The following is a 27,251-nucleotide window of genomic DNA, read 5'->3' as shown; positions in this document are numbered from 1 at the left end:
CTTGTCCACCAGCCCAGTAGTACACTCACCACAGTGGAGTATTGCCCGAAAGACACAGCTTTGGCAAACTGCTCCTTGTGACCATATTCTTCTCACAAATCGGTTACTATACGTTCTTTGTGTGTGCATGTGTGTGTGTGGGGGGGGGGGTAGTAGCCACTAAGAATGTTACTATGCTTTAATGAAGCAGTTAAAATGTGCCAACACAATTATGCCTTACCATTCCCAATACTTTTTTTTAAAATAGGCTTTCTATACATGACAAAATATCTTCATGTGTCCAGAAGAGGTAAAAGTTATAACAATTCTTTTTACTTGATAATATTGTTTTGTTTTTTTTTTTAAGGAAGCTAACTAGGAAATATCAATGGGCAGTCACAAAGTTAAAAAAAAAAGCATATATTTACTAAACATACTCCTGCTGAATTTCTTTCACTTAAATATATGTTGGAATCCTATGATATAATGTGTTTATTCCCCCCACCCAACATGTGAAGCTAAAACACTGGCCTTTGATCAAAGAATAAATACAATGCTTTAAATGTTCTCGTAATCTAAACTTTTGAAAACTCGGGTTCTTTTTACATTTTAATTATAACTCAAGGAGGAAAATTTTCAAAGTATTTTCCTTATTAATGACAAAAGCAGCAACCATAACAATAATGACAGTACAGTTAAGTAATGCTTAGATATCCTGGGTACCATGGTAATCACATGCATTAGTTTATTAAATCTTTATAACAAATCTACCAGGTTATACTATATACTATTATTTCTTCCTGCTTCTTGATGAAAAATAGAAGCACAAAGGAATTAGAAATCTGCACAAGATCACACAGTATATATATAGCATCAGGATTCAGACTTAGAGCCCACCTCTGCTACATGATGAACACAGTAGTTCTCTGTTATATACAGGGAATATGATCCCATGCTCCCAAAAGATGGCTGAAACTACTGACAGTATTGAGTCCTATAGGGCCAGGGTTTTGTGTGTGCTTGTGTGTGTGTGTTTGGGGTGGAGGCAGTTGAGGTAGGTCTCACTCTAGCCTAGGCTGACGTGGAGTTCATATGGAGTCTCAGAGTGGACTTGAACTCAAGGCAATCCACCTATCTCTGCCTCCCAAATGCTGGGATTAAAGATGTGTGCCATCATGCTTGGCAGGATTTGTGTTTTATATACAGGCCTAACTATGAAAGACTTTTACCTTTTCCCTAGAGGAAGTAATTTATAGTTTTTTTTAAATATACTTTTTAGCATTTCCAAATGGTTGGTACCACTGTAGCGAGAAAGCAGGGGATTGAGTTCATCATTCTAGTCATAACAGAATTCAGTTGAAAGCTTATGAACTGTTTATGGATGGAAATTTCTATGAAATATTGTTACACTGCAATTGGTCCTGGGTAACTAAAACAATAGAAAGTAAGACCATAAATAAAGTGTGTGTGTGTGTGTGTGTGTGTGTGTGTGTGTGTGTGTACACGCACACACATGTGCTCACATGTTTCAGGGTAGGTGTTGGGTTTGTATTTTGGTTGCTGAAGGCCCAGGTTCTTTCACCTCCCAGAACCTCTTCCCCAGCTGCTTAGCTTGGAGTGTTCATCTTCTCTTCTGAACAGTTAAACACTCATCTGCACACAGCCGGATTGAGTAGCGCAGTGGTTAGAAACTACAGCTCTGGAGACAAAAGCAAAGGTTAAACTCCAGTTGTTAGCTGGGCTTCACTCACCCTTGTCTTGGTTTCCTCCCATGCAAGGTAAGAACAGAAACACACATGTTATCTAGTGATTGCTAGAGATACACAGGATGAAGAACATGAAAGCTGAACACGGGGGTAACAATGATTAACACACATTATCTTCATTATGACTACTTTAATCTGTTAATACCTATGATCTCTTTTTTCTCTAGTTAGGCTATATTTCTTCCAGAGAAAATAATCAATATGAATCCTTCTTGTTTTGTGTTGAGCTTCCAAAAATATTCAATGTATTGTTGAACTCTAAGATGTTTTTGATATCACTTCAATAATTATTAGCAATTTTAATTTGTCTAATATTTCCATTGTTACACTTTACATGTAATTATATAATGTGTTACAAAATACTGTACAATATTATAAATACATTTATATTTTACATAATGTAACATGCACACAGATATCACTAAATAATGTAATATGTGTATAGATATAACTTACTACACATCAGAAACTTTGCAAACTGCATGATGGCATTATCTCATGATCTCATGTAATTTTTCCTGACACATTTCTGATTAGTGGATTTTAATAATCCCTACTAGACACAGGAGGAAATTCAGACTCATAAGGGTCACTCAACTGGTATTAAAAAATGTGCATCCAATAATACCTGCTAAACAAAAAAATTAAAGTACATATTCAATAATTTTTTTGGTCTTGGTAAATCAACTAACTTCTTAATTATTTCTGTAATCAGAAAACTTGTGTTTAAAGCAAACTAATGTGACCTATTCAATATCATTTGTTTATTAGTTAGCTATTAATAACAGAATATTGAAAGCCAGGTATACAACAAGTGTTAGAAAAAAAATCTATGGATCTAAAAGTTTTTCAACAAAAGCAATTAAAGATTTAATGTCTTTTTACTTACTATAATTTTCTGTGTATACTCCTATTAAAAATCCAACTTCTTTTCTCCTTGCCCACTCTTGCTTATTCTTTAAAGCCTAAGTTTCATAGTGTTAAATTTATACAGAGTTTTGCCCATACGAAGCTTATATGACAAGGCAAGGAACCATTTTAATTATATTTACTCTTCATTTTGAGTATATTTCTTTTTCATATCTGACAAAGACTTTTGAAGTCAGAAAGAAAGGCAAAGCAACCTGATTTTTTTAAAAAAGTCTTTCATGTACAATCTTTTGTCTGTAATATTCTCATAATAGCTTAGAAAATTTAAAAGAAGGTTTTAGCTGTTTTTGTTCTTTTCAAATTGGCAAAATTTGATTTTTTTTCATCACATGTTTGTATTGGCTTTACAAATCAACAAACACGAAAATAAGAACATATTCAACTTAAAAAATGCACTCTTTATTGGTTCCTTGGCATCACTAAGTAACACCAGCATCATTCTGAAGACTGCTGTCATTCTCTTTACAGAAGAGTTAACATGCACCTATAAGAACACAAGGCTAAGCCTGCCATGTTGAGAAGAGAAACAACTAAAGGGCTACGAGAGACACATGACTTTCACCAGCTTCCTAGGTAACCATCACATCTTAGCATCTCCTCTGCATCCACACTGGTGACATGGGTGCTAGCTTGCAGGACCATAACATTTTATGCATGATTCTAAGTTGTAGTGAGCTGATAAACTCAGTAGGATAGGCTGTTAAGAAAAAGAAAACTTATGGGCTGGAGAGATGGCTTAGCGGTTAAGTGCTTGCCTGTGAAGCCTAAGGACCCCAGTTCGAGGCTCGGTTCCCCAGGTCCCATGTTAGCCAGATGCACAAGGGGGCGCACGCGTCTGGAGTTCGTTTGCAGAGGCTGGAAGCCCTGGTGCGCCCATTCTCTCTCTCTCCCCCTCTATCTGTCTTTCTCTCTGTGTCTGTCGCTCTCAAAATAAATAAATAAAATGTTTTAAAACAAAGAAAAGAAAAAGAAAACTTAGAGCTGGAGATGGCTTAGTGGGTAGGAAACGTGCCTGTGCAGCTTAAGAATACAGGTTCTGTTTCCAAGTACACATGTAGGCCGGATGGCATACCAATTCTCTTGCTATCTCTCTCTTAATAAATAAAATATTAAAAAGGAAAACATTTCCAGAATCTTGCCACTAAGGATGGTGCAATTATGAATAATTATTTAAAGTTAAACGTCATAAAGAAAAATTATTTATACAGAGTCCATGGGCATATAAGAATCTTAGAAGTTTAATATTTTTATTAATTTATTAAAGATTTATTTATTGTACACCTATTTGTAGTAGGTTTGGCAATAGAAAATTAAAACATGCAAAAAATAAATGGTCTGGGAACAGTACAGGAGTGTAAGTGCACCTGGTGGGAGAGAACAGAGATGACAACGTGCACCAAATCATGATGATAATCCCTCTGTTTCTAAGTTATCGCCTTGAAAATTTAGATGGTTAATACCTACTGGGTTTTGGCTTTAAATCTTTTACCAAGTTTTGCAAATAAAATAAGGAAAGAAACCCAGTGTATTGATGTGGTTGAACAAGCCAGTGTGATGACCAATGCCTGATAACTGAGAGATGAGTAAGGCAGTTATCCACTCAGTCAGCCTCTCCATTATTTAGTATGCTCACCGAAGGAACTAAAGACTCATGTACAACATGCTTTCTGTTCACTTGAATAAAAATCTTACAAATTGATGGGATGTAAAAAAATAAATCTCTTATATGATAATAACTGTTATTTAATCAAACAATGGGCACATATACTCATCTACAGATACATACTATCTGCAGTCAGGAAACGTCGATCAAGTGAGCTGAGAAGTGTACTAGCTCTCCATCTAGTAACTACCACCATGCCATCTTCAGGCAATTAATCTGACAGCTGGACACTGAGGTATGAGTGGCAGTGGAAAAAAATCTATAAATAATTTTCCTAGTGGTAGTAGTTCTTAAAACAAAGCAATTTAGTAATAGTGCAAGGAGAGACAACTAACAATTACAAAGCCATATGTTGCCCAGGGAAGGGAGTAAGTTCCAAATATATTTTCTCTTTTAAATCCTTGCTAAAGTACTAAGAAGGCTACTGTTTGTTCATTTTAAAGGAAACCATCACTAAGTATAAGAACATGAATTAAAGCCCCAGAGGCCACATTACTTAAAATGTGGAAAGGAAGAAATAGAAAGATATGTCACCAACTGCTCTTGATGTGGCTGACGGATCCGCTCAGTGGAATGGAACCCATAGATGGAGCTGGGAAACCAGTCAGAATCATATCTAATAATGAGCCTGCTCTCCATTATCAAGCTCCCACCAGTCGTGGGCTACAAGAGGACCTACACCTATTAAATTCTCTCTAAAAATAATGGTTATCCCATTTATCTGGTGCTAACTTTACTCTCCGTTGGAGGATTTGCTTCTCTTTTACAGATGGACGCATATCCTAAGGATGGAACCAGCCTATCCCACCTCAAAAGGGCTCCAGCTGAAACTAAGAGTAACTGGGGAAATGAGTGCTGCTTTGTTGGTGAACCTGGTACCAGCACAAGGGTGAAGGAGAGAGACACAGAGAACACTCAACTCCTTCCAAACCAGAGATCCAGAGACACAGAGGCTCCCACGACCTTAGCACTGAAGCAGACCTAAAATGAACACATCATGGCTCAGGAAAATTTGCAGAAGAGGGGTGGAAAGATTGTCAGAGCCACATGTTGGGTCATGATACACAGAGACATTGCCTCTCCCCCATAACTGATGGCTAAACCCCCAATGTATGACCCACATTCCCCAATGGGAAGGGTCCCTGTGGAGGAGGAAGGGCAGGGAGGAGGCTAACGATGGCAACTTGACCATATACACTGTGTACATAACTAATAATAAGAAAGTAAAATAAATTAAAAAAGAAAGACATGTTAGGCCCTTAGTCTTCCTAATTTATATTATGTGGCCTTTTCTTGGAGCCCACTTTCACGCCAAAGAAATAGAAATCAGTGTGGTGGATTAGTATTTTTAAAAAAGGAATAATGGCAAAATGGAACTTCAGGCATTAAATGACAGAAAATTATAGCTGATATCTATTACTTCTAAACATTTTACTTGCGTCCATTCACTGAATCCTTGGGACAACATTTCTGGAGGTGTGTACAATCATTTCATTATTACTACTTGATGGTGGAGACACTAAGCCAAAGAGGAGACAAACTTTCCAAGTCACAAAGTTCTGGGCAGCTATGTGTTTGGACTTCACAGAGTAAAGCCTGCAGAGTTTCATCATTTGGCTTTAATTCCTCTTTAGGTTACAAGTTGTTAACTGAGGGGGCTTGAATAAAGTTTAAACACAGCTCACAGCACAGGGCAGCCTCCATTAAATGCTAGTCACTGTGTCTCTTTTTATTCAGTTCTCAAATTCTATAACAATAATACCTTTATTTTTAGAGTAGACTTGGTTTATGAAGACTTTTGATCTCATTTCAATCTTAAAATAACTAAGACTGTGACTCAGGACTACAATAAGGCACTAGTAAAACAATGTTGAAGATTACCTAAAGGCACAGAATGTTCCTCATGCTACAGATTTTAGTGATGCAGATAACCTATAAAAGTAGGAGTGTGTCACTAAAAGTTTAAAGGGCATTTACATAGGAAAAAAAAAAAAAGATGATTAGAAAGGAATCCCAAAAGTTAAAAGGAGATTATTTATGGATGATTTGGTGTGATTTTAATTGTCCTCTTGTACTTAAATCTACACATATGACAATAGCAATGAATGATTTTAACAAAGAAAAGCAAAGAAAAAATATACATATGACAGGGCCTACTGCTCTTTTAGAGACAACAGTAGTGAGGGAAAACCCCAGTAGAATTATGTGATTATCGTGATTTCACCCTTATGTAGTGAGGAAGCTTGAACAGAATCTAAAGCTCTTCATTTCTAGTTAGTGTGTTTTCTCTGACCTCCATGTCTATTCAGTGGTTATCATCACTGAGTAATTCCAAAGGAATCAAGGTAGAAAGCGTGTGGAGGTGGTTCCTAGATATGCCAATTGAAAATGTGCTGCCAGCCTCCACTGAGAAGTTCCTACACCACACCAGGCTTCTTGTTTATTCAAACTATTTGTTCATGAGTGTAAAGCTGTATTATATGTGGAAGACTGTACATTTTCTCTAATTCTTTGTTTGTACTCTATAATGGAATAATACACCCATATACTTAACCACATGACTTTACCATAACTCCCATTGTGTGTGTGTGGGGGGGCATAGGGGTATGCATTTCTGTCTCATGGCATTGAACTTAGCTAAGTGATTTGCTTTGACCAACAGAATATTAATACAAATGAAATAAGTGCAGACTTCAGATACTGTTGAAAGAGAGCAGATTCTGAAGTTATTAATAGTTTATCTTTCCAAATTAAAGATTGATAAAGTTTTCTAAAATCAAGGGAGATATTTTTATTTTTATGGAGAACATAGCTGCCATACAATATCATGTCCTTCTGCACTAACTTGGGACAAAATAAACTACTTGCAGAATTTAGGGTGCTTTTCTTTGATCTATTCTGGTAAGATGCTTTTGGTGCTGAATGATCACCTTGTTCATCACATTCTGGAATAATCCATGTATGGGATGGTAACACACAGGAAGAGAGTCTTGAACTTCTCACGTCACTGTTTGCATTCTGGAGCCTTACTGTCTCTCATGACAAGTAGATATTTCCCTGGTGGGAAGTATGGATTGGGTGAGTCCTATATTTCTATTAGAAATGGATGGTAAGACCTTACCATGGCTCATTCTAGGCTGTTTTCATAGAATCACAACAATGCTCAGAGGCCACTGATTTTCAACTTACTTTCATTCAAATGGTTGCAAAAATAATTATCATTACTATAGCATGGCTCTGAATTCACATCCCTCTCTTTTGATATACAAAAACGGTGGGGTTCTTACACATTCCTCTCAGTTTATCCAAGGTCATTTACATTTTCTGGATGACAAACTAAAGTATTAAGATGATTTCCCATTAAACAAAGCTTATAATAAAACACGAGTGAATATAACTTTAGTGTAGGATCAATCTTGTGTGTGTTTTAAGTATTTTTTAAAAAATTTTATTGGGAACTTTAATATATGGCCATGCCATAATTTGGTTGTGTTGCCATTACCTTACCCTACGGTTTGTCAGGAGGGTGCTAGGTTCAGGAGATCACAAATAAACAGAATAATGTTGGTCTCTCCAAATGGTATAATCTATTGAGATGAGCAGACAGGCCTCTACAGAGCTTTGAGAACCAGGCTTTGAAAATGGTTAATAATTCACCCAGAGTAGCAAACAGCAGAAAAGAAGGCACTGTGTTGTGAGGGATACACACACACACACACACACACACACACACACACACACACACACACAAAATAAAAATAAAAATAAAAAAATAAAAAAACAACCAAGGATTTGGCACATTTTGGGTTCCTTCCAAAGAACAGTCTGGAACAGGGGTATGAGAGTCTAAAGTAATATGGAAAGAGATCTCAGAAGGTAGGAGTAAAGGAGTGAAGGAGTCTAAGTCACAGAGAAAGAAATGTTATAATAAAGACATGTTGACAAGGCCACAAAGATACAAACTGGGGTTCAATTTTTCTACAAGCATACTTAGGCTAGGCTTTGGGACTAAAGAGAACTGCTTCAGGAACTGCTGAAATCCCATGTGAATCAAGAGATGAGGCCATGATTGGCAGGTAGATATGCAGGTAGCCTACACATGCAATATGATCTAGCATCCTTAAAGAGTATTATGGGAAAGTGAGACTGTAACCTTTACTCAATTACACTTCATAAAGGTGTCTCTGACTTCTGTGAGTCAGACTTCAGGACAGAACGTAACCACACTGAGGAGCTAAGAATGATTCTCACACTCTGCACGATACTCATCAACTGTTACTCTCCTATGCAAGTCTGGTCAGTATTGATCCTTTTGTATTTGTGAGAAGTAATGGTTTAACTATTTGAGGGCACTCTTCCAAGCAAGTGATGAATTTTTGCATAATTCTGTCATGACTTGGTTCTACTGAAAAATTTCTTGACATTCCAAGTTCATGGCAATAAACTTTGCAGCTTGAAATTTTGAAATTTAAAAGGTTTAAAGGTTATGGCCAAAGGTATTCAGCTTGAAAGTCTGTTTTCTAGACTTCGTTTCTGGAAACATTCTATCTTTGTGGATGATCTCTGTTTTGGATAACCCTGCCACGCAGCTTGCTATGTAGGGTGAGAGCGAAGTTTATTCTGCAGCTTTCCAAGCGGCAGAGGACTTTTCTGGAGACCGTTGGTGTGGAGGCTCACAGCATTACACTAAACAATAGATACTTTTGTGGTTTCAGGAAAAGAGTTGATAAACCATTCATTCCTGTGTTATAAAGGAAATGATTGTATTCGTAATCCTTACAAATGTAGTGAGGCAGTGATGGGTGGGGTCGCAGTCCCTTATATGAACATATGTGGCTGCCTTTCAACAATGAGTAGGCAAGTCTTTAAAAAAAAATAGTTTCAAAACCTGGGTCAGTTAGCAAGCTCCTTTCTGAGACATCCAACTTAGCTGCTGAGAACCAACACTCTTTCCATTTTCTAGTCTGCTTCCCTTTTGTTTTAGGCAAGTTTTTCCCCTTTCCCTCCCTTGATTGTCCACTCCACTCTTTCACTCATTTGCTCTCACTTCCCAGTGCCTCCTGTCTCTATTTGTCAGCCCAAAATCCGTTCATCCCACAATAGGCTCCAGTGAGGGAAAAGAAAAGGTCCCAACAAAGCCCCCATCGGAGACAAGGCCTTGCAGAGGGTGGTGAATAGAGGCAGGAGTACAGCCTGTGGACTGAGGCTGTTCACTGCTGCTCTACAGGCTCCTAGCCCCGCAAGCCATTAGGCTTCAGCAAGCTTGATAGCTGTATCAAGCCTCGTGATTTCAAAGCTTTCATGGCTGACAAGGACTTGCTAATTTCAAACTTTCTAACCAATTACAATCACAAAGAACTCAGGACAATAATCAGTGAGCAAAATGAAACTGCTGGAGTGAAGCAGCTCTCTGCAAGTTTCACTCTCGTGGCTCTGACACGAATGTGCAGCTGGGACTGCTTCAATAAGTAAATAAAAATACACCATACAACACAAACACTCACAATGGATCCCACTTGCTGTTGTGTTCCCAGTAGTGGGGTATGTAGGAACCCTGTCTTGCATTCAGCCCATTAATTTCTGATGGTGTTAATTAAAAACTTTTGATGCTGGTTTGAATGGAAAATACCTCAAACAGTGTTTCCTTTATTGAAGTACCAAGTTCCAAGTCTTGGATTATTAGGTTCCGCTCTGTCAGCAGTGAGACCAACATAAATGCTTTTCAGACCATCTGCTTTGGCCAAGAAGATTAGTAATAATAATAATAAATAAATGAAAAGGAAGAAGAGAAACTGTTTAGGTTGAAAACTCCCTTATGTCAATTTATTTTTTAAGGACTAAATTGAAAATCCAGGTCCCTGCGTGTAGAACATATGATTTTTTAAAAAACAAATCTCTCTTTTTCAAATCCCTACAGAACATTCAAATCACCCAATGTTCCAGGACCTGAATTTTTTATATTTTAAAATTGAGAAAGCTGCTTAAAATAAGTGAATCAGCTGCTAAGTGATTTCTCTCTGTCTTTTTCTTCTTCTAGCTTTTGAAAGTCTGAAAAAAATGCTGAAAATGGTATATGAAATTGATATGTGTGATTTAAGAAGTTTAATATGATTACTGAGGACTCAGGCTTTCTATTTAAAATCAGATAGGGTGGGAGAATAGAAACTCTGAGTGGAGAATATTCATCCCTTGTGAAATGGGGAGAATGTTTAGTCCACCGAGCAACGTAAGGGTGCAGAAGCAGTTATTGGGATTTCTCCATCTTCTGGAAGCCCTGGGAAGACTTGGGAATCCAGAGAGCAGTGTGAGAAGTGTTATGCTGAAGCTGAGCCAATGAGACAGCCTGCCCTCCATCGAACGTGTCTGTGAAGTATGAAGCAAGCCGCAGATACAGCCTGATTGGCTTTAGATTATTGTCCAATTTGTTATTCAGTAATTCTTCCTTTTGTGTATGGATGGGTGCTTAAGGCCTTGGGCACACGTTGTGACAGTCCCCGAAGTCACCTCACAAAACACTCTTCTATATTCTGCAATGACTAGCTTCTCAATCATTTTGCATTCCCCATTCGGTTTACTTTCTTTGTCTGCAACCTCCAGTGAATCCTTGAAAGACCACAACACTTTCCTCTTTCACCCTGAAGGTCTTTATCACTCTTATTCTTGTTTTCATCTACAGATCTCTAAAACAGATGAAGTTTTCCAGGTTTGCTTTCCTCCCCTTAATAACTACAGCAGGAACTGACCTCATCATTTTGAAACAGATTACAGAATCAGTCTCCAAGTTTGGTGACACGATGGTGGTCCTTTGGCAACAGCATGAGCTGCCACACGAGAAGGACCCCTCAAGTGCAGCCCAAGGACAACATGCAGAACAGTGGAAGTAAAACCCCACAGGGAAAGAGTTCTGAGCAAACCACCACACGAGTCTATTTGTTCACAAGATTTATGTATCTTACTCAGAGTAAATGATAGGTGATATTGCCTACAAACGACTATTAAATGTAAATTAACAGATATGTAGTAAATGAGTGTATTAAGATGATGTGCAGCTGAAATGATATATATATATTTTTCCTACAGAACAAGTTTTTGTTAAACTTAAGCCTTACTCTCTTCCCTCTCCAGCAGTAGAAACATCTGGTCGGTTTTAGATTCCCCTTGGATTTCCAACTTCAAAGGGAATTATAAAGAATAACAAATTCATGTACCGGCAGTAAAAAAATAAAAAAAATAGACCAGCAGGACAGAATGGTAAAATTGTCCTCATTTGACTGTTAGTGACAGGCACCACAGGCAGAACTACGAGAAAGGACAAAGGCGAGATCACTGGTTGACAACCAGAGCGCCTGCAAGGGAACGAACCTTTGGCTACATGCAAATGAACATGCACAGGGCCCTTAGCAATCGACCAGGACAGCTCTCCTTGCTAAAATTAAGTCAATCAAAAATATAAGGAATTGGAATGGGTAAGATGGTTCATATTTACATATTAAAAAGTTTGTTGAAATAACAAGTAACTCAATAAAAGTTTATTGAAAGAATTACCTAAAGATAATCTGGGAGATCCATTTAATCTTTGGGTTTAGATGTGATCCGGAGAAAACGGTGTAGATTTCCCTTTTAGAAGGGACAGGATAAGCCATCCTAGAATTAACTCAGATTCCCAATAGCCAGGCCCATCACATTCTGAGAAAACCCTGGAACTCTAATGAGAACTTAAAAGCAGCCAGTGCTTCTTCTTGCTCTGGGTACCTAGTATCAACAGATAACTAGAAATCAAAATCTTGCTTGAGTTGAGCAAGGTTTGAATGAATGATTGATATCTGTAATTGTGTTAAGGGTGTTTGACTTTACTTCCCAGAACTGGATTTGTTTTTCTCCTCCATCATTTTCCTAGCAAACCTGAAACACACTTCCTAGAGTGCAGGTCTTGATGTAATCAAACATGAGAAAATGAGAACATCTAGAAAGTATAATTTTGTCACTGTAATTACCTCATATAAACAGCCTTCCTATGTGTAGTGCACACAGCAGCAACAATAAAAATAAACAAAGACATGATTAACTAATCAACTTGTTTGTGGACAATGAGAGAAAAATAGTCAAGGGATAAACTATCTTTAAATAATTAATTACAAGAGTCTTTAAACTTAGCATTCTGAGGTTACAGATCTCCACACCACAGATCCATTAGACTGATTCACACAAACCATGGAAGCCAATTATTTCGACCAGAAGAGGTGCATCAACAGCTTGTGAGGGGTGTGCTCACAGTGGAGGATGGGGCATACAGACCAGCTGTCAATGGAGCCCAGACGGTTCCCTATGCAGCATTCCCCATTGGGAAGACCATCTCCAAAGCCCATTTTGCACACCACAGACTTTACCAGAAAGGAAGGAATGAAGAGCCTTCCTGAGCACTCCAGGATGAAAGGGCTGAGCTGGCTAAATTATCTTGGCAAGGCAGGGCATTTCTCCTTCATCGTCCAACTGATGCAGAATCACAGGAGTTATCCTAGTGAAGGACGCCATGATTCTTAGCCTCATGGAAACTGCGCCCAGTGGCATGTTACCTGCCCAGTGAGAACTTGGTCAGTATTCTAACTTCATGGCACAGGAAGTTGGTGATCTGAACAAACCTGTCCACCTTCTTCATATAACTATCACCATCTATAGAACAATTCTGTTATGATGGTGGGGGCAGTCCTCACAAAGCACTCCTTGCTTTCTGTAAGCAGGGTTATCCCACTCGGACTCTGAATTTAACAAGAGATGAGGAAGTAAAGGGTGTAGGATATAAATTTATTGTAAGAATGTTGTTTTACAGCTTGAGGCCATATAAGGTCACACATACAACAATGATGAACAAACACCTGGATACAAATAGGCCATTTTGAAGGAAATGTGAGTGTGAGTGTGTGTGTGTGTGTGTGTGTGTGTGTGTGCGCACGCGTGCACATATATAGCAAGAAGATAACACTTTTATTCATAGTGATACTTATTCGAGCTGCTATTGTGATCAAACTTTAGTGGTTTGCTTGGATATAGAGAAAGAAAGAATCCTGGATAAACCTCTGCTTTGTTTACAAAGGCAGCGTATAGTACAAGTCTAAGACATGAGGCACACAATCCAATCCCACACATAAGTTAAGGGTACATCTTAGTTGCTGCATGGCTAGTATCGACCTTAAGGGAATGATGAAAAGTTCACTTCTATCAATTATGGGTACCCTAGTTGTGGTAAAATATCCTTGCAGCTTTCTAATGGGACAATGACTGATCCTTCCTATGTTTTCTTGAGATATCTGTTGGACTACCGTGTAGCCAGACACTTTTTTTTTTAAACTTTTGGTGATATTTTAATGATGGTTAGCCAGCCAGGGTAAGGAAAAACAAATAGTCATAAGATTGAAAGTACAAGAGAAATGGAACAAGGGAAGAATTTGTATTGTTTACACCAACCAGTGGAGCAAATTTTACAGTTACTCTGCTTGGATAGTTTATTGCTTATGTTATTACTTTCTTTTTTTTTTTTTCCAATGTGCTTTTCTCTACCAGCTTTGGCTGAAATATTTTGTATGTGTCCATACTGTAAACCATCATATTTTTCTAGAGATTTAGTGTGGTGTAGAAATTTTTTTTTTTTTTACTTCCCCAAGGGTTAGGAACATCAATATTCTAGCTACTCACTTTCGAGGCCAATGGAAAGATTAAGTAGACCAGAGCAACACATAAATTCAGTTTATACTGAAGCAATATGTTACTTACTTACTCACATCCTGAATTTCTGATGAGTGAAAAACACCTGTTAAACAACACATTGCTACTGAACAGTCACTGCCCTACAACGCAAAGACAGCGAGGCAGGACCAAACCCTCACCACAAGTTCTCTACAGAAACCCCAAAGCCCACAGGGCACTCCATATGTGTGGAGCCCTTTCTGTGAAGGATCTGAACTAACCATGGACAAGGGGCTTACAAATAGTTCTCTAGGAACAACACACACACAGACATTGTTCTGCAATGTACCATCTATGACTCAAACTCTTATATATAATTCCTCCTTTCAGATTTAAGAGTCTCATATATGCATTAGAAGCATTAGAAGATTTCTGCTCCTGCCAACAAATTTTAAAAACTGTAGATGTTTGAATACAGAGTTAAGTTTTATTTAAGTAGCTTGGCTATATTTATCTAGTATGGATTGGCTGCAGTTAGAACAGAGTTCTGCGTAGTCAGAAGTGTACATTTTCCTTTTACCTTAGATAACTGTATACAATACATGAATACACTCAATGATGGAACATACTGATAAGCTCTTATAACTAGTGATTACATATTAGAAAATATGAGGCCAAGACACAAAGAAGGAAAAATAGTGTTATATAAAATGTTTAGAACTACTTATCTAAATGTTTGACATTCACATATAAAAAAAATCTCCTGATGAGCCTAAAATATTAGTAAATTAAGTAAATGCTATGATGCCTACAGTTTGTTTCAACGCAGCACAACAATACAGTGGGAAACTACTGTGCCAAGAATTAGTCACTATACAAGCTGGATAAAGAGTACACAGAAATTCATTATAATAACTGACCTACATTCATGTATTTGAAAATTTTCATGAAATAAACTTAAAAATATAAACTCATTTGAACTGCCATTCATTTATTTATTACTTATTGAGTCGTTCATTTACAGCTCCTATATAAAGAAATGTGATGATATTAAAATTTTTTTAAGTAATACTGCTGTTGTTGGGCATTTAGCTTAAATGAACTATTCTTCTTAAGGAATAGTATATGTTTATTTAAACTGTATTAAAAATTGTGACTACACATCATATCCTTTGACACATAAATTCTGAAAGCAGAGCCTCAAAATTATATAGGTAGGATTATAGTTGTTCAAAAACAAGATAAAATATATCAAATAGTTATTAATGGTTAGATTTAAGTTACAAAAGTAATTTTAATTTTTATCCACTTATTTCCTATGCATTTTCCCAAATTATTACTTAAGTGAGCATGCACACTTTTAAAAGGAAAATAAATATTTATTCATTAGTAGAAAAGATGTGCTTTCCTTTCCTAAGGAGCTTTTCATTTACTAGGAGGGAGAAACAGCAAACACACTGCCAGGATAGTTTTGATCTTCATATCTAGAAGTGAAATAGCCCCAGAGGAAAACAGACAGCAATACACATTTTATCTGATCATACTACAGAAAGAGATTACTTTGTGGTAGAGAGAAACTGGGGAGGAACCCTTTTTTTTTGCAAGCCAGCAAGAGTGTGAAATTCTGGCCCTTCTGTGATGAGATCACTTTGTGACGCGCGCAAAGGGAGTGACAAGTTAGTTACCCAGTATGCTTTTCTGTCCCTCGAGACCCTGGAGCCACACCGATAGGAGTTTCTTTCTGGGCAACATAACAAGTAAAGCAGAGGAGAAGGGGGAGGGAGGAAGTTCAGTGCGAGATGGATATTCTCCAAAGGGCAGAGATAGATGAGCGCCTGAACCGTAAAGAACGGCGGAGTGGTAACTTAGGCTGGCATGCCATGGGTATGGAGAGTCCCTGTGAGAAAGCTGCCCTTACTGCCCCAAGAGATGACGTTCTTCACTTCAGGAACACTCATTTTAAGTGAACTCAACAGTGTAACCTTTAAAGGTTGGATCTGTGATGTTCATGACTATGTAGGCCTGGACAGAGCCAAGAAGGACAGAGTCAGACGCCTCCTCTGACCTCTTTAGTACATTTATCAGAGCATCCCAGTACAGGCTACCTCGGGTCATCTCAGCTCCTTTAGGCCCTGCATGACTTAACAATGTTCTACAAATCTACCCTTCATCCTGCCCATATACTTTCCAGTCACCTAATATTAAGAATTCTTACAGGCTACAAGCTACCCCTTCAGAAATTTTACACAGTCTCACCAAAATATAAAAACTTTCAACTAATGTTCACTTGCTGCCCTGAATCTTGGTGTCTTTATTTAATTCATAAACATGGGCTATTAATCAACGTCTCTAAAGGGCATTTTCCTCTTCTATTTCACACAAAAACAATCATTGCTCACCTTCATTGAATCTCCCTTCCTGTCACCTTAGAAGTTCTTTGGATAAATCTATCTCTGGAGTCTTCCAAAGAAACCCCTTCAATGTGTGTACTCTCATGTAACAAAGTTACTTGAAAACGTCTATCAGTATCAGGGATAAAGGGTTCTTGGGATGATGTTTCTTATTCTTCTCTATGGTAATATTTCACACAAACACTACTGAATCATCTTTTTTTTTTTTTAATCAATGTGAAGGCTTGTTCTGTTTAAATTCAGTATGTGAGGTGATAAAGTCACCAGAGCCTTTCGATTTAATTTTGTCCAAAGTTCATAGAAATATACGTGATTTCTTTGCACTTTTATATTATGGATTACATCTTAGAGATAACAAAAGTATACTTACCAGCTAGCAATGTTGTGAGCAATATCCAGTTAATGATGTTAAAGCAGTCTGAAATGGAAAATAGTATCTGTTTTAATAAATATGCAACATGACAATTATAAAATAATAATAGACTTGTTACTTACTTTGAGACTTTGACTTTATGATAGTTTATAGAAGGTAGAAGATGCTTCCCTTTTGGGAATGAGAACACAATTGTGCCCTTGTTCCCCAAAGTAGCTATGGGAAATGCCTGCATGTTAACGTGGAGGTCACTAACCAGCTACAGTTATGAATGACTTGCTGGGCATTTGTGCAATATACTCCAAATTACACTGAAAATTTATGTTTTATTATCTATGGTCTGTTGAAAAACTAATCACACCATTGTGAACCATGAAGACTTACAGCTCCATTTGGACTTCACTACACTTTTCACTAAATATTGTGTAAGTTAACATGAACTAGTCTTTCCTTGTTTTTGGTTGTTACTTGTAACTGCATGTAAGTCTTATGGCAATGGCGACAAACAATTATGCATTCTACTTTCATGACCTGTGAGCTACTGGACACATCACAAGAACATATTAATATATAGCCAGGCAATAAGTTGAACCTTTTTTTTTTTTAAATATTTTTTTTAAATTTTTTTTTATTTATTTCAGAGCGACAGACACAGAGAGAAAGACAGATAGAGGGAGAGAGAGAGAATGGGCGCGCCAGGGCTTCCAGCCTCTGCAAACGAACTCCAGACGCGTGCACCCCCTTGTGCATCTGGCTAACGTGGGACCTGGGGAACCGAGCCTCGAACCGGGGTCCTTAGGCTTCACAGGCAAGCGCTTAACCGCTAAGCCATCTCTCCAGCCCTAAGTTGAACCTTTTAAACTAAAATCTTTTATGCGAAGGCAAAGAACAGAGAAAACTCCAAATTAACGTTTGGAAAGCTTCAACTGTGGAGCAACACTCTCCAAATATTATATAATGTGCATTTAAATAAATTGCTTGCCTAACAAGCAGTAAACTGTCAATAATCTTAAACATTTTTCTTATCAATTCCTTTAAAAATTTAGAAGCCATGCACAGTTTTCCTGGAGGTCACCTCCATCACCAACAGCATCATTGCAACGGAGCCCTTGAGAAGCAGCAGCATTATAAATTTAAGTTAAAACTCTTTAGAAAGATCAAGAATCGAAGTAATGAAACCCTATGTGAAAGAATCACTTAACATAACCTCTCTCTACAGTTACCCACAGTACCTACACAAATAAAAGAGGTCCAGAAATAATTGTCCAGAGAAAATGAGGAAATCCCAAATTTAAGGGACCCTGTGGCACAGTGCAAGAGGAATATATTTGAAAGCCAAAATCTTAAGTATCAAACACATTTGCATATGAAATTTAATGAGAACCACCGAGGTAGCTTGCCAAAAATTATGTTTTTTAAATGAGCCAATAGCCAACGAAGCAATGACCCCTAAAAAAAAGACCCTTTAGGAAAGTTCTAAAATAGCTTTATTAAATTTGCTATTTGTATAAAGAAAGAATATGATGGGGCACTGAGGATCCTGTAGCTTAACAGGATGTCACTAGAATCAGAAGGTGCTGTATCCAGTTTCTTCGTATCTTTCACTCTCTGCTTACCAGAGCCACACTGCAGGACCCTTGCCAGCTCACCAAACAGAGGACACTAGGGAAACCGCTACTGTGCATAGAACTGAAGTCACTGCCCCAAAGCTGTCGGTGACTGAGGGTCTTGTTGAAGTGTTAGGGAATATATATAGAGTACCACCACCAATGAGAAGAAAAACAAGAGTGAATGGGTTGTGAGAACCTAGCAGAAACCAGAAAGCCTTTAAAACCCTCCTTACCTTCTGCACGCTCTGCAAACAGAAGGCTGAGGTGTGACAGCCTTTCCTAAACTTGGATCCTGCATTATAAATGAAAACTGGCCCTATCTGTTCTCAGGGCTGTGGTCACAGCTGAAGATTAGGGCTCAACAGACTCAGCTGACGTCAAGTGGACGCTGAAAGGTCAGTTCCCGCCTTCATTTAGTTTGGAAGGTGTGAATGCCCCCAAGATGTAAATGAAAGCTATGATGACAAAAGGACGCATGGACGACGTTCAGACTTTCCCTCTACTTTTCTAATCAGATATTTTTAACAACCCAGGAAATGCTGACTGTCTGTAAGAGTTCTAAATCTTCTTTATTTTTTATTAATTCAGGCAACCCATCTAATGTCAAGGTACTAAGAACAGCTTACTATATAAATAACTATATATAAATAACTTACTATATAATTAATTATAATATATATAAATAACTATACACATACGTACCCCAAGACCTTAGCTACATATTATTAGTCATGCCAAAATATGTTATAAAGAATGCACTTTACATTTTACTGAAATAGAAAATATTTTTGAAGCTGCTACTATGTCCCAGCCACAGCTGAAATGGCTCTGCTAAGTCATGACTGAGACGCTTGCAACATCACCACCATCGCCAACAGCAACAAGAGGAATGAAGTGGAAAGTCTATGACAGTCTGGTACCAGTATACAAGATTTCACACCAGAACATAAACTAGAGTATAATACAATTAGAACAGACATTAAGCAAATGTATGTGTGAATCTGACTTTCTGTCTAAACAGAATATTCTGACCAGCTTCTGTTTCATTACTTTTCCACAATTATTTCCTCATTAACATTTTAAGAAGAAAAGAAGGTAGGTAGAAGGAAGTATATTTATATTTTGATATATATATACTAACTTAGTTGTTATTCATATTTAAACTGCAAAATAGCCCTACCTTATCATAAACATAGAAATTGGAAACTACTGTTAGTCACTCAGTAGATAGAATCAAGAGCCATACATTTAAGCAATGAAACCTAAAACTCAAGGCACATGTTACTGGCTTTGATTTTTATCTTTGTGCATTTGAGTTTTCCATCTAAAGGAATTTTAAACTGTAATAGCTAACCATAATAAAAAGTTTACACTCTTATGAGACAGTCTGAATTAAAACAAAGAGGTAAAGGAAAAACTTACCTCAGACCTTCAGTAACATCAAATCAATTGATTTCCCATGGCATTAGCATTCAGAAATAAAGTATGAACTCACAGAATGGTGCTAATTCCAAACACAAGGAGACAAGTGCTTCCATAGTTGTGATCCTGTGCTAAAGACCATAGGCCTCTCTCTCCTTCCCACCTTACACCTTCACTGATTGTGTTAAAATAGCCATAAATACCAGCGCCCAGGTGTCCAGTGCTGAGCTGTCTACCATTTTATATCCAGTTTTTAATGGGCAGAACAAAACACTGAATCTCCCCAAAGTCCCTTATCAGACAAAAATGCCTGGTTCCCAGAGGACGTAGTCAGTTAAGTGAAACAAAATATTTTAACGGAGAAGAAAGCCTGATAAATCATATACAAATATCATTGTGTTCTCATTTCAGAGGGGAAATAAGTACCTTCAGTGTGAACACGGTGAGTATGGGAAAGTGACTGAGGAGCCACCGAGAGGACAGAGGAGTGGGGAGGGATGGAGGAGTTGGGAAGGGAAGGGGAGAGGAGAGACATGACAGAGGAAAGACAGCTTATTGTATATTTGACATTTGAAGAAGAAATGGTACAATGTATCCAAGGGTGTTTTAGGAAGTAGTGTGAGAGAAAGTTATAAAGAGAAGTCCAGGAGCTATATAATCTTAAATAGATACTGTCATTTGGGGAGAGATTCTATAGGGAGTTTGAATTAAGTCTTCTGTCCCTGTTGTAGCATCTAGATGTTTGCTTTTCCATTGAGACTCTGGGGTTTTAATATAATTTGTCATGAGAAAGAAAAAAATAAAAGCAGATCCTCATAGATTCCAAAGCAAAAAGCAAGAGAAATATAAACTTACTTGTATTTTCTTACATAAAATTACAACAAATGTACATACACATACACAACCATCTTTATTCTCTGTTTTGCACTTAACTTTATCATAGGAAAGTTGTTTGTTTTCCACAAAATAAGTAAAAACATGTCAGAATTATTTTATTCTTATATTGCTTTGAAAATTTATCACATGACTTGATCACAAAATCCCATTAGGGCTTTTACAATTATGGGATGTTATGCTGCATCCTCAGGTAACTATAAATAGTCATATATATTAACCAACTACTTTATTTTTTAAAAAATCTTTTTATTTATTTATTTTCAAGCAGAGAGATAGAAAGAAGACAGAATGGGCATGCCAGGGCAAACGACTTCTAGATGCATGTGGCACTTTGTGTCTCTGGTTTTATGTGGTTAATAGGGAATCGATCCTGGGTCGTTAGGCTTTGCAGGCAAGCGCCTTAACTGTTGAGCCATCTCTCCAGCCCTTACTAGCTGCTTTCTAAAGCATCTGAGAAAATGAGGAAAAAAATAAAACTCTAAGTTTCTCCATCTGTTACTTCCTTTTTTTTTTTTTTTCTTTTTGGCTTTGGAAAAGTAAAATTATGCAAGAGCTTTTGACTGTAAAGGCTGTGTGTGACTTTTCCCTTTTTGTCTCTGTGTACCGGTTATGTGATGTTGCATAACTGAGTACAGAGTAGGCAGCTAACGTTTACTATTGATTTACACTATGCTACCTAATGAATTCAGAACACACACAAAAAAAAAAAAAAACAGAAAGAAAAGAAAAAAGAAAAAGGAGCAGTATGAAGAGGACGAGGAGGAAGTAACCAAAAAAAAAAAAGAATAGGAAAAGAAAAAAGAGGGAATGGCGAGGAATGAGAAAGAACTTATTTGAAGAAACTATCCTCGTGCCTGGAGTAAGTTCATTTTTACTACCTTTAGCTCTGACTTTGGCTATGGTTTGGGCGTCAGACAAATGTATTTGAGATAGTGACCTGAATACCTATCTCGACGACGCTTGCTGGCTGGTAGGCGTCTGAATGTTCTACTGTGTCGAATCACTGAAAGCAGTTTTCCTAAACAAACTGAGATCTTCATGTGCACCAACTTAAAAATTCCCCCGTGCGTTCGTGAATCTGAGTCCACAACAGACAATGCTATGACCAACTAGTTTGTGCAGTTGCAATTATTATTTGACTGACAGGCAGATTTACTGTCAGGACGAAGTCAGCACGGGCACATTGAGAAATCTCTTGGTAGGCTGCACACTATTTTGGAAGAAGATATGCCTTAAAAAGTTATGGGATATTAACATAACTAATCTTTTAAAAAATACTGAGAAGAATGCAGCTATTTAGTAACAGGAAAGAATATGGCTTTTTGTTGAAGGGCAAAGCAGGTTGAGTTTTGATTGGGTTATGCAAATTTAAATTAATAGAAGGGCAACCAAGAATGTACTGATTTTCATTTTCTTGGTTAAACAGGAGTTTCATGAGGAAGAGTAAATTCGGGATTAGGAAGCCAGAAATGCCATCTTTCAGTTAATTGGGTTATTGGGATGAACTGAGTCACCCAAAATAATATGTGAAAAATCTGCAAAATGAGGAAGGCCCTTAAACTCATCAACAATATGTACAGGAGAAACTTAAGGGATTCCTGACACCGTTCATGGAGAGCCTTTGACTTTCTACGCGGACGGAGATGGGCATGGAGGTCAGTGCTCCACTGCTGGTAAGTGCCTCCCAGTCCAAGGAAGTCCTGAGCTTATGTCAGAATGCCCATCGGACGTTGCCACGGGCCTCCCTCCTTTTATGCTGAGACCAACCGCAAAGGTGAGGAGGAGGAACAGAAGTTCTCTTTCATTCAGCAGATCACTAGACAGCTGGGCAGGGAACTTGTTTCCTTCTTCAATGCATGTTTGTAAATGGTGACCAAGACAAATCACAGGTCATTCCAATGACAGAACAAGAGTCAGGGCTCAATTCTAATCATCTGAGCTAAATCAAGACCTACCCCATCCATGTGCCGAAGATGCTATGAGGATAGGTGACAGAGGCACCCAGTTCTATACCTGGTTCCTCAAACCTGCCCGCCTCTTCTCTATGCTTAGCAGCAAATATTTGCTCAAACTGTAAAATGCTTAAAGGAGAGATATCTACACATAAAGGGTACCAGAAAAGCTAAAAAGCAAGCAAACAAACCACAAAAACCTTGCATACCAACGTTTTATAAGAAAACCGTATTGTTCTATCATTTATTTGCAGGCAAAATAATGAAATAAAGGGGAAAAGTGGACAGTTGACTTCAGTTCCATTTTATTAGAAAAAAAGCTGAAAAAAGGATAACATCAGCAAAGGGTTGTATTCATATGCATCTGTCGTTTGGCCTACGATTTTCAGTGCAGTCCCGAGCATCAGAAAGTCCATTTTAATTTCCATGGACACATACTAAATGAAAAGTTATGGGATATCAACATAACTAATCTTTTAAAAAATACTGAGAAGAATGTAGCTATTTAGTAACAGGAAAGAATATGGCTTTTTGTTGAAGGGCAAAGCAGGTTGAGTTTTGATTAGGTTATGCAAATTTAAATTAATAGAAGGGCAACCAAGAATGTACTGATTTTCATTTTCTTGGTTAAACAGGAGTTTTATGAGGAAAAGTAAATTCGGGATTAGGAAGCCAGAAATGCCATCTTTCAGTTAATTGGAGAATAAGACCTTTAAAAAAGAAGTGCAACTGCAATCTCTCAGAATTTCCAGTTGATTCAACAAAAAGCCGTGTAACAATAGTAGCCATGTTTTTTGGTTTTTTTTGTTTTTCTTTTTTCTTTAAGTAGGGCTATCATCTTGTCTAGGACAAAATGATCTAGGACACTGCATGGATATTAAAAGTAAAACTTTCAAACGAACAAGTATTAATAAAAAAAAAAGCTTTGGCCATCCATTTAATGTAATTTATTCTCAGCAACTTTCTTCAATAAGCATGTTGGTGGTATTTCTACAAGGTAATGTCTTGTGCCTTTTATCTGGTGGAAAGTGATTGAACACTTGCTCATTCTCATTTTATATGAAGAGTCCAAGGGTAAGAATTACTTTCCCCCCTTCCGACTGGATGAGCAGACAGCCCTAGTGATCCATGGCTCGCATTCTGTGCGGCTGTTGGGGGTGGGGCTCAGGTCTCCACTTAGCCAACTACTCTTACCTACAGAGCCATCTCTCTAGGCCCTCACAATTAATTTTTTGGGGAACATAAATTTTGAGGCAGAACTGGGACTAGTATCTAAAGCTCACATTGCATTTTCCCACCACATAAGCCACATCAAAGTATATAAACAGAATCTTATTTTACATGCCATAGGGAAAAATTTCGAAGAATTCTAAGACAAGAAATTCCAACATTTTTTTTTAAATGATCACCTTAAATCTATCTTATACTTATTTTTTTATTATAAATGTGAGTCTACTGTTTAAATAGTCACTTCCCTTTTCCTCTTTATTTTGGAGATCTCTCTTTGCCCCCCCCCCCCCGCCCATCCTCTCACTTAACCTCTTCATCTAGCTCATCTACACCTCTCCTGAAATCAAGTTCTTCCTGTTCTCTCATGTTTCATCTGTTTAGCCACCTTTTATTTATTCCTTTTGCATACAGAATTCATCTAAGTTAAAATGCTTTAATAGCCTCAGAAGCTGTCAAGAAAGAAAATATAAATTTAGTAATATATAATAAATAGGCCTCTGGCATATACTTGAGGTTTGAAAGACACAACAAGACGGCAACTCCTCAGGGTAATCTATAGCTGGCCGCCTGCCCTGTAGAATACTACCGCCGTCTAGACCTCTGAATTGTCAGTGTAGACACTGTGGCCTGTGTAAAGCTTCTCATCAAAGACGGACAGCAAAGACTCTTAATTCCCAGGCCATTCATTTTCCCCCATGCCGAGTTGCCTGTCTACTTCCTTTTCCTTCTTTCTCTTCCATAGATGGAGCTGATATTTGAAGCTGATTATAGCACAGGGAGGCAAGGTCCAAAGAAATCCCAGTAGCCTAATGTAGCTTAATGAGGCAGGCCAAACTCTCTCAATTATAATAGAAGTCAGAAAGAGACTCACACACTAAAACTGCACTTACGCAGAAAATAAAGTGTGAGGAGGTAAATAAAAAATTCAAAAGTGAGAAAGAGGTCTCTGGATAGCAAGGACATGGTTGCCAGAACCTTGTAATTAAAATCATGTCACTGTTTCCATTATCTCTACTCTTATGGGATTTACAATTTAGCTAAAACGATTAACTATAGGCTGAAATTATGGGAGATACTTTTTTCCTTCTTATGCCTTAAAAGAGAAAACATCTACCAACTATTTAGCAATGTTAATGGCATTTGTACTCTGACCTCACACCTTTCCCTACTAAAGGGCAGTTCCTAATCAACAAACAGGGAGCCAAGGTGAGGAACACTAACCATCATAATTTCCTTAAGATTTCAAACCTAAAACATTTTGTAAGCAAGACAGGTCACAGTGCGTCAATGAAGATTATGTGTGCACAGTGTTTGCTGTGTTAATCTGATAACTATCTTTTCAGTGCTCTTTACTGTGCCTTTCCCATTCGATATGGCACTTTATACTTTTTCTTTATAATCATGTCTTCAAGATAAAATTACAGCGTATCAGATAATAAAGAGAGAAAAGGCCAGGCATGGTGGCACACACCTTTAATCCCAGCACTCGGGAGGCACAGGTAGGAGGATCGCCATCAGTTCAAGGCCACCCTGAGACTCCATAGTGAATTCTAGGTCAGTTTGACCAAAAGTGAGTAACAGCCTACTTCAGAACCCCCCCCCAAAAAGAGAGAGAGAGAGAGAGAGAGAGAGAGAGAGAGAGAGAGAGAAAGAGAATTAAGATTTATAGTCTGAAGCAGGTAGAGCTTGTAAGTTTCCATATTAGTATAAACATTCTTTCAAATAATACATATGATGGAAAGCATACGCTGTTTTACTCCCCACAATACAAGCTTTTTGGAATAATAAAATTTATATAGTTGTATGTGTGCATTGTGTGTGCATGTGCATATATGTATGGTGCCCTATGTTCTTCAAGAGTATTTTTAAGAAACATATTTTCAAAATCACCATTAGGTGAAGAAATTAAAAACAAGGCAGCTGTGGCTAAGCAGACGTGAAAGAAAACTGAACAGTTCTTTGGGCAACACCAATGCGTTATTCAACTTTTAGTGAGTTAATTTTGCTTTATCCTTCCCTCAGTATTTTTTCCTTAAGTCTAGCAGCTGGACAAAACTTTATCTCCCATTTTAGGAGAAGCACAAAAGAGGAAAGAGCTGGAACATACTCATACCTGGTTCCCCACCCTATTTAGGAAAAGTCACGGTAGGTAGAAGGAAGAGCAGCAGCAACCACCATGCCAACAAGTCCATGTGTGACACTGGACAAATGCAGGCAGTCTATCCCTGAGGACCCAGGTTTGATGCCCCAGTACCCACGTAAAGCCAGATGCACAAGGTGGCACAAGGTGTCTCGAGTTTGTTTGCAGTAGCTGGAGGGCCTAACATACCCACTCTATCTCTTTATGCTTGCAAATAAATAAAACTATTAAAAGATCCATTTAAAATATCTGTTAGGGAAATAATGAGGCTTAGGGAGAAATTGGAGATCATTTCTTCAAATTGTGTTTATTTAAACACATGATCAAGACATAAATTTCGGTATTAAAAAGTTAAGGGCCTAGTTCACTTAAACCACCTAAAAATAACTGACAACATCCTCTTCACTTAAACAAAACAAAATAGAGCAAAACTCACAACCAATTATTTTGACTGGTGAGAACAGACAGTGCTATGAAAGTAACAGATGGAAGCCCATTTTTACTCGCACAACATTCACTGAGCACAACTGCAGGCTTCCCACAACTATAACGTGACAACGCCGACTCTGCCACGTGCTTCCAAAGACCTCCTTTGGGAGCCTTAGAACCCCCTGCCCTGCCTAAGGCTCAGGGGAGCACTGTACAAGAGGGGGCTGACAGAATGTAAGGGCCACAGGGCAGGAAGCTGGACTCTGAGGCATTGCCTCCCCCTAAGAGACTGGCTGGTGGATTCATAATCCCACATTGAAGACCAAGAACTCCACTGAGAAAAGACCCTTCATGGGATGGGGCTGGGGGAGATGGACTGAAGAACGAGAGGATAACATGAGAATAATATGACCAAATTGCAGTATGTTCATATCTTAATGTTCTTAATCTAAAATTAAAAATGAAGATCTCCTTTGGGTTCATTTTCTTGAAGACTACAGAGGGGCCTGTGCAAAACAAGGCAGAATGAAACTAACTCACGCATATAAACCTTGAAATAGAAGAAAGTCGCAGCCCTGTGACAAAGGGATTCAGGTGTCACCCCTGCCAGGTTTTGGTTTTTTTTCGCATTTCTTCCTCAGAGCTGGAGTAGGTGCTCTTCTCTTATGTATTTTTGTGGTCTGGTAGTATGTTCAGGAAAAGTGGCATTTTTGTGCCCTCAAAACACCATACTACGTATCATCGAAAAGCTTTCATAAATCAATTAAT

General features: G+C 37.9%; 1 protein-coding gene across 5 annotated transcripts in view; it reads right to left on the bottom strand.

Annotated features, from left to right (window-relative positions):
* Window positions 1-27,251, bottom strand: part of Zbtb20 (zinc finger and BTB domain containing 20) — a 770,503-nt gene that overhangs the window by 369,005 nt on the left and 374,247 nt on the right. For all 5 annotated transcript variants that reach the window (XM_045146702.1, XM_045146709.1, XM_045146703.1 and 2 more), the window contains one exon: window positions 16,801-16,848. The gene's annotated coding sequence lies outside the window, so the exon portion shown is untranslated. The remainder of the gene's footprint in view (window positions 1-16,800; window positions 16,849-27,251) is intronic.

This window comes from Jaculus jaculus, chromosome 4 (genome assembly GCF_020740685.1).
Source record: "Jaculus jaculus isolate mJacJac1 chromosome 4, mJacJac1.mat.Y.cur, whole genome shotgun sequence".
Classification (NCBI taxonomy): Eukaryota; Metazoa; Chordata; class Mammalia; order Rodentia; family Dipodidae; genus Jaculus; species Jaculus jaculus.
This window is presented reverse-complemented; position numbering and strand designations above follow the sequence as displayed.